This window comes from Genypterus blacodes, unplaced genomic scaffold (genome assembly GCF_046128005.1).
Source record: "Genypterus blacodes isolate CSIRO-AG114 ecotype Tasmania unplaced genomic scaffold, CSIRO-AGI_Gbla_v1 ptg000036l_1, whole genome shotgun sequence".
NCBI lineage: Eukaryota > Metazoa > Chordata > Actinopteri > Ophidiiformes > Ophidiidae > Genypterus > Genypterus blacodes.
In genome coordinates, this window is record NW_027466849.1 from 4,438,201 (window position 1) to 4,450,303 (window position 12,103).

Below are 12,103 nucleotides of genomic sequence, written 5' to 3' on the forward strand. Positions count from 1 at the left end.
TAAATGTGTCGTCCAAATTGAGCTGAACTATGCCATAGCCAGCTTTTGTTCCTGTGTCTCCTCGTACACAAGATCCATCTACAAACAAAACTATGTCCGACGGAATCGGCTGGTTGTACAGGTTGTCGCGTACTTGCATGAAACTATCTGTTTCTTTAAGGCAGTCATGAGGCTCCCCTTCAGTAGGCAAAACCATTCGTGTTGCTGGATTTATCGTGGTGCATCGCTGTATTGTTAGCTCTGACCCTGACAACAGGACCTCATAGCCTGTTCGCCTGGCCTGGGTTATTACAAAACGTGGGCCGGTAAGCATTGCATGCAGTTGGTGAGACGTATATAGTATTACAGGGTGTCCCATGGTTAACACTGACGCCTTTTTGTAGGCAAATGCAGCCGCCGCTAATCCCTGGTAGCAGGGTGGCAGCCCTTCCTCTACCCTATCTAATTTTGTGCTATAGTACGCTATTGGTTGCTTACCGGTAGGAGACACCTGCATCAATACCGCACATGCATGTCCCTGTCTTTCAGCTACGTACAGGTGAAACGGCTTGCGATAGTCGAGATTGGCTAAAACTGGGGCAGTCTGCATATCTTTCTTAAGGAGTTGAAACGCTCCTTCTGCTTCCTCAGTCCATTGGAGTTGCGCTGACTGTGGGGTTTGTCCAGCTGCTCGTATCAAAGCTCTTAATGGAGCTGTTTTAATGGCATAGTCACATATCCATGGTCTGCTATATCCTGTCATTCCCAGGAAAGATAACATCTGGCCTACTGTTTGAGGCTTAGGGGCTTGACTTATGGCCATCAGCTGGGAGGGGGCAATGTGCCTTCCTTCCTCACTCAACTGTCTGCCCAAATATTCTACAGATGTTTGACAAAACTGCAGTTTACTTTTGCTCACTTTGTGTCCTCCTTCAGCTAAAACTGTTAGGACTGTGAGTGAATCTTTTTCACACTGTTCTTTGCTGCTAGAGCATATCAAAATGTCATCCACATACATTAAGGTGGTAGACTGTATGTCCAGATGGCTGAGATCATTTGCTAAAACTCGGTTAAATATCGACGGGGAGTGAACAAAACCCTGAGGGAGACGTGTATAAGTATACTGTTCCCCCTCATAGGTAAACGCAAATAGGAACTGCGACTGTGGATGAACTGGAACACTGAAGAAGGCAGAGCACAAATCAATCACTGTGTACCACTTTGTTCCTGGAGGTATGTTAGACAGTAAAGTATGTGGGTCTGGAACAACAGGTATTTCTTCTGCAACAACAGCATTAACTGCCCTTAAATCATGCACCAATCTATAGTCATTTCCATTTGGCTTTCGTATTGGAAAAATGGGTGTGTTGCATGCACTGTCAGTTTTCACTAAAACTCCTGCTTCTACCAGTCCTGAGATAATGGGCCTTATCCCTGCAACAGCTTCTTGTTTTAACGGATACTGTTTTTGCCTCGGTAACTGTTAGAATTATTGTTTGACCCAATAGGGCGGAGGTCACATGAAGATAGGTGTCACAAGAATTAGAAAACACAGCACCAGAGCTAATCAACCGACAAACCCATAAATGGAGTTGTTATTCATAATAAACTCAAGAGATAAATACAAGGTCACAATGTGTTAGGTGGGGGGCAACTGATGGGGAGCCCTGCATAATTAAACGGCAAAGGCTATAACGCTATTGGCTTATAAAAGTGTGAAACAAAGGAACCAATGAAATGTAACCCGTCTTTTTAAATACTGAAGCCAGAATAAAGACGGGGCTCTTCTTCGCGGACTCATGAAGTCAGCGTGGTGAGACCTGAATATATTCAGAAAAAAGAAGTTGTTGGCTCCTTTTGTTCATTCCTTCCCCTCAGGTTGCAGAAGAAAACGAATGCAGAATTTCAGACGAGAGAAATTCAACAGATGGTGACCCTGACGTGATTCTGCAACCATTTAGGAGAGGGCGAGGGACTTTTGGTCCGGTTCTGACCGGATCAGGCTCGAACGGGGTGGCCGCCCAACAAAACTAAGGTAAGCAGAAACCTATTTAAATGAATTCTGCGTATTGATAATACCAAATTGAGAGCCTGATCTGCAAGAACTGTGTCTAAAAGAGAACGAGGTAAAAACAAACTAAAAGTACTATGAGATAATGAGAGTGATGTCATAAACAGATGTGTTGAAGTTGTGGAGGTCTCAGTAAAGACACGTTGGAGTACACAAAGGGTGTATGTCTGCTGAGAAATGTGGTTTGCTGAATGAAGAGAATTAAAACAAGTCAATGGTCTGTGATTAAAACACCCAGAGAATAGGCGCATTCAATCCATAGGGTTGGTGTAGAAGCTTCCTGTTCTGGGCCATTGAGTTGGGACTAGATCCATTCTCTTTAAAAGTTCAGTGAAACGATATAACGGTAACAAGACTGTAAGACGTGTGACACAAAAAAAAAAAAAAAAAAAGAGTGAAAAACGTAAGACTATCTCCAGACAGGAGAGATAGCAGTTGGGGAACGACGTCAGACTGACCACAGAATAGAGTCAGCAGTCAAAAGAGTGAAAAACGTAAGACTATCTCAAGACAGGAGAGATAGCAGTTGGGGAACGACGTCAGACTGGCCACGAGTTAGAGCCAGCAGTCAAAAATTGAGGAACGACGTCAGACTGGCCACGGGTTAGAGCCAGCAGTCAAAAGTTGAGGAACGACGTCAGACTGGCCACGGGTTAGAGCCAGCAGTCAAAAATTGAGGAACGACGTCAGACTGGCCACAAGTTAGAGCCAGCAGTCAAAAATTGAGGAACGACGTCAGACTGGCCACAAGTTAGAGCCAGCAGTCAAAAGTTGAGGAACGACGTCAGACTGGCCACGAGTTAGAGCCAGCAGTCAAAAAATTGAGGAACGACGTCAGACTGGCCACGGGTTAGAGCCAGCAGTCAAAAATTGAGGAACGACGTCAGACTGGCCACGGGTTAGAGCCAGCAGTCAAAAGTTGAGGAACGACGTCAGACTGGCCACGGGTTAGAGCCAGCAGTCAAAAAATTGAGGAACGACGTCAGACTGGCCACGAGTTAGAGCCAGCAGTCAAAAAAAAAAAAAAATTGAGGAACAACGTCAGACTGGCCGTGAGATAAGAGTCAGCAGTCAAAAGATGGACGGGGAGTTTGATAGAGAGATAGATGATGGAGGTTGGGGACCGATAGTGCACTATTATCTCCAACTGTCCACAAAGATAGATGATAAAGAAAGGAAAAAGGAGAGACAGAGACTTGAGGAATGGAAAAAGAGCAGTATGACAAAGGTCAACTGCGAAATGGAGAAAAGGTCCGAAAGGAATTAGAAAGTATGAGAGGAAGGTTACATGAAGAGACAGGAAAGACCAAAGAGTTGCTAAAAACATGCACATTGGTAAAAAGAAGAGGTCATAAACAAAAATTGGAGCAGCTAGAAAGAGATTACAGGAAAACAACAAAGCTAGTGGCAGCTGCGAGCATGGCAGGCAGGATGAGTCAGCCAGCGGAGGAACCGATATATGGAAAATAGGGAGATAAGAGTAGTGGGAGTGATAGACCTCCCCCATACGCACCACCAGTAGTGGCAGGGAGTGAAGCATCGCCCACACCAACAGGGGGTTATAAAGGGATATACCCTACCCTGTATGTCAAAGGGGGCACATTGGAATATGAGGAGGGAGAAGAAGAAGAAGTAGAAGAAAGGAGTGGGGAGGGAGCATCGGGGCCGCAAGCCTGTAGTACAGAAAGGAAAGGGAGAGATAAAAAAGGGATTAGGCCCAAAACAGAAGGACCAGGGAGGTGGTCGAAATGTGCGAACTGGAAAGGAGAAGTGGAGAAGTTAGGCAATAGCGGTCGCAGACAAAAAAGAGGGAGGGCAGTAACAGCAGCGCAGATTAGGGGGAGACGAAATGAAGATAAGGAAGAAAAAAGATGGCAGGGTGACTTGTATCCTGACACACGGGGGAAGTTTACATCGGACTTGGAAGATAACGAAGATGAGTGGGAGAGTTATGATGAGGGGATAGGAGAATTCACGGGAGGCCTGATAGGGAAAATGATGGTAGGGAGAGTGGTTGATGGAGAGGGCACCATGGCATATAGAGGTAACTGGAACACAACCAGATAAGAATGAAATGATGAGAGCTGTGTTCCGCGCAGGCATGTTGAGGGGGCTACCAAAACAGGTTCAAGAAAAATTAAAAGATGTGCCCGGGTTAGAGCAGATGGAGCGGGGGATGTGGAAGACAAATGTGCTGCACCATCTTAAGAGGCATGTGGAGGAGAAGGAACAGGAGGGTCAGACAAATAAGGAATTGGAGTGTAGATTGTTGAAACTACAATTGGCAGAAGCCCAAAAGGTGGCTACTGAGTCAAAGAAACACCAAAAAGAGGAGAACAAGCTGACCTCGACATTAGGAGTTATGTTTCAAGAGGGTTGGAATGCAGGAGGTGGAAGAGGAGGTAGGGGAGGCTGGAACGGACCACAGGGGAGAGGCGAAGGGAGAACCTGTTACAACTGCGGGAAACCCGGCCATATGGCTCAGCAGTGTAGGGGTCCGAAGACATGTTACAACTGCGGAAGAAAGAGACACACCAGTGTAGACTGCGCCACTCCCCAGAAAGGAGGTGGAAGGGGAGGTGGCAGAGGCAGAGGTAGAGGCGGACCCCAGGAGGGGGGAGGCCGTGGGCGCGGTCAGAACAGATATCCGGCGCCGCACCATGAGAATGCTCCAGAAGACCAACAGTATGAGGCAGGGGACGGGGAGGCGTTTGGGCAGTATTGAGGGTGCCCCACGGAAGACGGGGAGAGAAGGGAACCAATGATGGAGGTAGTGGTGAACGGTGAGCGTAGGTGGTTCCTGGTGGATACCGGAGCCTCTATATCAACCTGTGTGGATCCCTTACCCGTCCCTCCCTCGAATAAGGCCAAACAAGTGTCCATAGTGGGAATGACTGGCCGTCCCATAAGTGCTGGAGTATCATCACCAGTGTCTGTACAGATTGGACAACAGTTTAAGATGCATGAGTTTTTAATGCATCCAGCGTGCCCAGTGAACTTGCTGGGAAGAGACTTATTGTGCCCATTGGGGGCTATTGTACAGTGTAAAGATGAAGGACTGACGGTGTGCTTCCCGGACGGGACAGTAATAGACACTTCGGCGGTCCACACAAAAGGCAAGGGAGTGTTTCCCTTGCAAAAAGAACGACCGCGGCAGAAAGCAGACATCTATTGGGGACTAGTGACCACCGCACCTGACGCCGGCACAGGGTTGAATGCATGTTGGAATAGGTGGAAGCCCTGGGTGATGGCTCTGGCTCCGTATATGCCTCCTCCAGACCCGATGCATTGTACATTATTTTATGATAGAAACAGGGATGAGGAGTACCAGGAAATGTTTGAGAAAGAAATGGAGGGGAAACAGGGGCAAGTAAGAAGCCTAGAAATTATCGTGGGTAAACAGGGGGTGGCGGCCCAGGCAATACTGGAACTAGAAGCTGTCCCCTGGTTTAATATGGCGAACTCAGTTCCTCATGTTTCGTTGGCTCTGTCTCCGCATCATATGGCAAAAGAATTGGGGCCTATGTGCAAAGATGCGAGGCAATTAAAAGATTGGGTACAGACAGACCTGCCAAGTGTGTTCTTCTCTCCGTCCACAGCCTGGTATAAGATAAAGGTGAGCACACACGATGTAGTGATGTGGGAAAGGGAGGAGCTCTCTAGGGAACATGGGGGTAGATATGAAGATGGGGAAGGCACGGAGGAAATGTTAAAGACAATTCCGACCTGTGTCTGGGCAGAGAACCCCACGGATGTGGGGCAAGTACGGCAAGCGGAGGCCACGTTTAGCATGCTTCCAGGCCCGCCAATTTGGCAACCGCAGTACCCAATAAAAGCGGGACTGCAGATCAAGTTATTGGAGACTGTAAAAGGGTTAGAACAGGCGGGAGTGATAAGGGAGACAAGGAGACAGTGGAACACCCCAATCATGCCAGTAGAGAAGAAAGAGACAGGGAAAGTGTGTATGGTGCATGATCTCAGGGCAAACAACGCAAGGACAGAAACGGCCCCAATCATGGTCCCAAATCCGTTTGCATGTTTGAGTGTGCTGGATGATGATCACAAGGCTTTTACGGTCTTGGATCTGTCCAATGCATTTTTCTGCATACCTCTAGATCAAAACATGGCGGAGGTATTTGCATTCTCCATAGGAGGAAAACAGTACACATACAATCGACTCCCACAGGGGTTTGTACTGTCTCCGGGACTGTTTAAGGGCATACTCAGGGAAAAGTTGAAACAGTGTGTTCTCCCAAAAGGGGTGGTTCTGGTACAGTATGTAGATGATTTGTTGATAGCAGCACAGACTACTGAACAGGGGGTGAGGGCAACCGGAGAGGTGTTGCGGGTGCTGGCAAAAGAAGGCCTAAAGGTCTCAAGAGCGAAAGTGCAGTGTGCCCGCCCCGCAGTGACGTTCCTGGGGCGAATAATATCACACGCAGGAACGGCCCCCTCACCAAGCCACAGGAGAACAATTTTAGATCACCCCAGGCCAGAAACAGTGTCACAAATGCTGTCATTTCTGGGGTTGGTAGGATTCAGTAGGTCATACGTTCATGAGTTTTCATTAAAAACAAGTGTGTTAAGAGGATTGGTGAAAGCGGCAGGGTGTAGAGACCTAAAAGCAAAATTGGAATGGAATCAAGAAGCGGAGGAAGTGTTTATTAGGCTAAAACAGGAACTGAGCAGCGCGGCTGCGCTGGCTCTGCCAGACTATAAGCAGCCATTCCAGCTTGACGTCTCTGTAAAAGAGACTACTGCAGCAGCAGTACTGTATCAGATGATACAGGGGGACAGAAAAGTCCTGATGTACGCCAGTGTTTTGCTCGAAGTAGTGGAACAAAAAGGGACGCCTTGTGAAACATATGTGGGTGCACTGGCAAAATTGATCGAGAAAACGGCGCATGTAGTCATGCATCACCCGTTAACAGTGCACACTAGTCATTCAGTGGTAGCGCTGGTAAATTCATCACTGTTCTCATTCTCGCACAAAAGGAAACTCAAAATGGCAAAGATATTACAACAGCCAAACCTAACGTATGTCCCAGAGAGGGTGAATTGTGCGGACGGGTTGCAAGAGGGGCACCCACACATGTGTGAGGAACGCTGCAGGGCTCTGCAGAAAGTTCGAATAGACTTACTAGCGGCACCACTGGCCAAAGGCGATTGTGTATTCACGGATGGTTGTTGTTTTAGGGACAACATGGGGGAATTGCATACGGGTTGGGCTGTTGTACAGGGGGAGAAAGGGAATGTACAGTTATGGGATGTAGTCAAGGCAGGGACAGTGCCAGGAAAACAGTCGGCGCAGAGGGCAGAAGTGTATGCGTTTAAAAAGGCATTAGAATATGCAGGAGAAACACCAATAACAATATACACAGACTCGGCGTATGTGGTAAGCACAACGCACTTAGAGCTACAAGGATGGGCCACAAGAGTGTGGACTACATCCACAGGGGGAGATGTGTTACACAGGGACCTGTGGGAACAAATTTATGAGCTAATAAAAATCCCCAAGAAAGTGGCGGTAGTAAAATGTGCAGGACACAGCAAGGCAGGGACATGGGAAGCAGAAGGCAACCAAAGGCGCAGAAGGAGGCAGCGGAGAACAAAAAAGAAGGGGTGGGTAAAAAGACAGGGAAGCAAGACAGGGAGCAGAAGAACAAAGTGGTGAAGCGATCAGTATGGTCAGGCACAGTGGAAGAGCAGGAAAAAGCATCCGAGGAAGAGAAAAAGAGTTGGAAGGAGAAGGGGGCGGAAGCAGGATGAACAGGGCTGTGGCACAAGAAAGGGATTCCAGTGCTCCCTAAGAGCATGATGGAAAAAGTATTCACAGAGTTGCACACTCCATGCCATATTCAGATGGAAGACATGTGGTCAAGAATAAAACATCACTGGTGGCTACCAGGAGGAAAGACACAAGTCAGGGAGTGGCAAGAAAGATGTGTGATCTGCAGACAATATAACACCCGACAGGGGGTGAATAATGGCCCTGGGGAACCAAGACAGCCAAGGTACCCAGGAGAGGAAGTAGTTATAGATTACACTGACATGATAGATCCAGTAGAGGGCAAGAGTTATCTCCTGGTGATGGTGGATGTGTACTCCGGATGGGTAGAAGCAATCCCCACCCGCAAAGAAGACTCAAAATCAGTGGTAAAAGCTCTCATAAATCAATGGATTCCAAACCACGGGTTTCCAGAGAGAGTAAGATCAGACAATGGCTCCCATTTCGCCAGCAAAGAACTCCAGATTGTGGAGGAGGCGATGGGGCTGAGACACAATTATGGCACAGTGTACCATCCACAATCACAGGGGGGAGTGGAAAGAATGAATCAGACCATAAAACAAAAACTGGCTAAATGCTGTGCACAGACAGGGTTGAACTGGGTGGAGGCACTCCCCCTAGTACTGGTATCTGTAAGAGCAAATGTAAATAGAAGCCATGGACGCTCGCCATATGAGCTCCACAGAGGGTCACCTTTTCCAGGACCTATGAGGCCTATGACCCTCGACGCGCTCGGCGATGTGTGTAAAAAGCAATATCATGCGCAATTGAAAGCTTTGTTGTCCAGCTTGCATCCGCAGGGGCAGATCGACGACACATGTGAGGAAGTGTGGCTGAAGGCAATCAAGAGGAAGTGGTCAGCGCCAAGGTGGTTGGGACCATATCGAATAACGGCAAGAACCAACAACGCTTACCAGCTTGAGGGAAGAGGGAAGGTGTGGTGGCACAAGTCACAGTGCTCCCCGGTAAAACCAGACGTGGTGGTAGGAGCAGCAGATAAGCAGAAAAATGTTTAAACACTGTTGTGTGATGATGGGACTTATTGCATTGGCGATAATAGTAGTATTGGCCTCCTATGGGGCCTACGGGGAGTTACCATGGCAAAAAGGGATAAAAGATGACGGACAAACTTGACAACAAAAGTAGTGCACAATAGGACCAAAAGAAGTGAGGGGTATGGGTCGAATAAGGGAGTGGGATGCACACCACATAGGCAGCAGGGGCTAGACAGGGGAATGGGGAAGTACACGTTTGCTGCATGAGCCCCACACAATACCACATTAGTAATGTGACAAAAACTAAAACAGGATTGGTAATCTCGTACAAACATAGTCAGGAGGCACAACAGGGCTGTTGCTCCTGTGTGGATGTTGTTTGGTACCGTGTGCACGGAGTCTCTGTGTACGTCTCATTACAGGAGTGGTGGAAAAGAACGTAACAGGAAGTGGAGACGAGAAGATGATGCTCCTGGAAATGGGGGAAGAGGAGAATGAGGAACCCCCGCCAGGTGACAACTTGGAATATCCTGGATGGGCGTGAAAAGATATACGGAAGGCCTGTTTGAAAATTGTGTAAATAAGAAGTGAAAAGTCTGTATGAAGCAGTGTCATTTTTCTCCTGAAAAACATACAAGGGAGTTTTTATAAGCAATGCTTCAAGGGAATGTGTGAAATAATATGTAATTGTGCAAAATGGCTATATTTGCGACATAAACTGTGCTTAAAAACTTGTGCTAAAATAGCTTGTGTATTAATGGATAGAAATAGGGGGAAGGGAGATCTGGGAGAAGTTTTAAAGGAAAACTATTGAAGTTTTGACATAAGCAAGCATATGTCAACAGGGGGACTGTTAGAATTATTGTTTGACCCAATAGGGCGGAGGTCACATGAAGATAGGTGTCACAAGAATTAGAAAACACAGCACCAGAGCTAATCAACCGACAAACCCATAAATGGAGTTGTTATTCATAATAAACTCAAGAGATAAATACAAGGTCACAATGTGTTAGGTGGGGGGCAACTGATGGGGAGCCCTGCATAATTAAACGGCAAAGGCTATAACGCTATTGGCTTATAAAAGTGTGAAACAAAGGAACCAATGAAATGTAACCCGTCTTTTTAAATACTGAAGCCAGAATAAAGACGGGGCTCTTCTTCGCGGACTCATGAAGTCAGCGTGGTGAGACCTGAATATATTCAGAAAAAAGAAGTTGTTGGCTCCTTTTGTTCATTCCTTCCCCTCAGGTTGCAGAAGAAAACGAATGCAGAATTTCAGACGAGAGAAATTCAACAGTAACCTAACTTCTGGTTTTATGTGAACATATAGGGGCTCTGCAGATTTTACGAGACCTACATCTGTCTTGTGTGCTGACCATACTTGTGGCGGAACTTGCTCCAACAAAGCTTCATGCTCTTTTGCAACCATCATCTGTTTCCTATCATGTCTGGGTAACTGCACCTCTTCCGCTATGGCCTCGTCTGCTTTTGTTATGCTGATCTTGAGGAACTGCCCGTCAGAGGAAATGCAAATGGGCTTACAGTCTGTAGGTGTCCATTCCTGTACTAGTTGTGCCTTCTTCATCATTGGTCCTAAATCATGTGACTCAAAGTTTTCTGCTATCAACAAGGTGATGTGTGGCGATGATCCCGGTACTTGGAACCATTCTTTTACCTCCTCCGTGCCTATCACCTCAGCAGCTGCTCCTTGGGGTCCCACAATGATGGCATCATACTGGAGGACTGTCGTATGGTTATTCATTGCTTCCAACCAGCACGTCTCATAGTCATCGTGGTCTTGATTTCCGTCATATAGCATCGTACAATGTAGAGGAAGACTTGGCTCTCGTGCCTTCTCAAACTGATGGATTATCAGCGGCTTCCATGTTTCCCATGCATGTATCAGAAACGCATCTGGTGAGGTTAGCCTGATCCAAAACACTCGTGCTTCTTTCCTTTGGCCTGTATTTTGTGAAAAGTCTGTCGTTGCCACTTGGGACATCATGGGGCTTGTGTGAGGGCTGACCTTATTTGGGACATCAAAGTATATGCCATTAGGTGAACACATTATTGTGGCATTTAACTGGCACAGTATATCACGCCCTAGTAAATTGATTGGTGTGTCTGCTGAATATAGCATAGGTGCACATACTACTGTGTCTCCTATTTTCATTGGAACCGGTTCAGTCAGGGGTATTATTTGTGTTTTCCCAGAGAAACCAACTGTTCGTATTTTCGATGCCGAAAGGGGAAGTCCGGCTCCATCTCTGCCTATGCATGAGTATGTGGCACCTGTATCTACCATAAATTTATGCTGCCGATTTTGTATTATAACGTCTATGGTAGGTTCACTTTGTGGCTGTTGCGTGAGTACAGGCGTTATCACTTCCCCCTCTTGTTCCTCTGGGCTCCCCTATTGCCACTGAGCTGCAGGTCCCATCCACAGGCCCTGATTTGATGCTCCCGGCCATGGGTTGGTAGGACAGTCTCTCTGTACGTGTCCTGTCACTCCACATCCCCAGCACTGTAGCTGTTGTCGACCTACCGGTGTGGGTGGACCATTTTGGGAGTATTGTGTCTGCTGTTGGTCGTGCAACGTCTGGTCAGGTCCTCGTTGATATCGTGTTGGCGGAGGTCCTCTCCATCTTCCACGCTGGGGTGGTCCTATATTCTGCATTGGCCTTCCTCTTCCGGGCGGCTGATAGTTGCCTTGTCCCCCCTGATTGAAGTGCACATGAATTGGAGGGGCCTGCTGCATGGGTGCGTGGACAGGCTGCTGTCCTGTAGGATAACCTGCTGGGTTAGTGGGGATCATTTGCTGTCCTTGGGCAGGGGCCAGTGTAGTTGTGTACACTGGAGCTTGTGTCACCTGTACTTCCGTTTGTTTTCCTGTAGCCCCCTCAGGCTTGAATTCAGGAGCAGCCACCGTCACTGGCGCCTGGTTTTTCACCTTTTCACGGTTCTTCTTTTGTTTCGTCAGTTCTCCTATCTGCAGCTGGGTTAGCTTACCGGCCAGCATTCTGTTCTGCTCCTCAGTAGCCCGTTTCTCATTTCTGTAGACATCCACGTAGTGTACGAGGTGTTCAGTGAACACAGGCCAGTCCAACTTCATCAGCCCAACAACTCCATTCAGCTTATGTTGTATCTCCTTTGGCATGGCATTCTTTACATACAACTTAAACAGAGCTTTTGATGATTCATTTACATTCCATTCACTGCCTGTCTCTGTCTTCCATTTCCGTTGGAACTGATGCAGGAACTGTAGAGGGC

General features: G+C 47.4%; 1 long non-coding RNA gene across 1 annotated transcript; it reads left to right on the forward strand.

The window, feature by feature from the left end:
* The first annotated feature begins 1,930 nt into the window (after positions 1-1,930).
* On the forward strand, positions 1,931-8,931 carry LOC142995989 (uncharacterized). Its single transcript, XR_012961711.1, has 2 exons — positions 1,931-2,014; positions 8,626-8,931. It is a non-coding gene; the product is annotated as an uncharacterized LOC142995989 (long non-coding RNA).
* Positions 8,932-12,103: the final 3,172 nt, after the last annotated feature.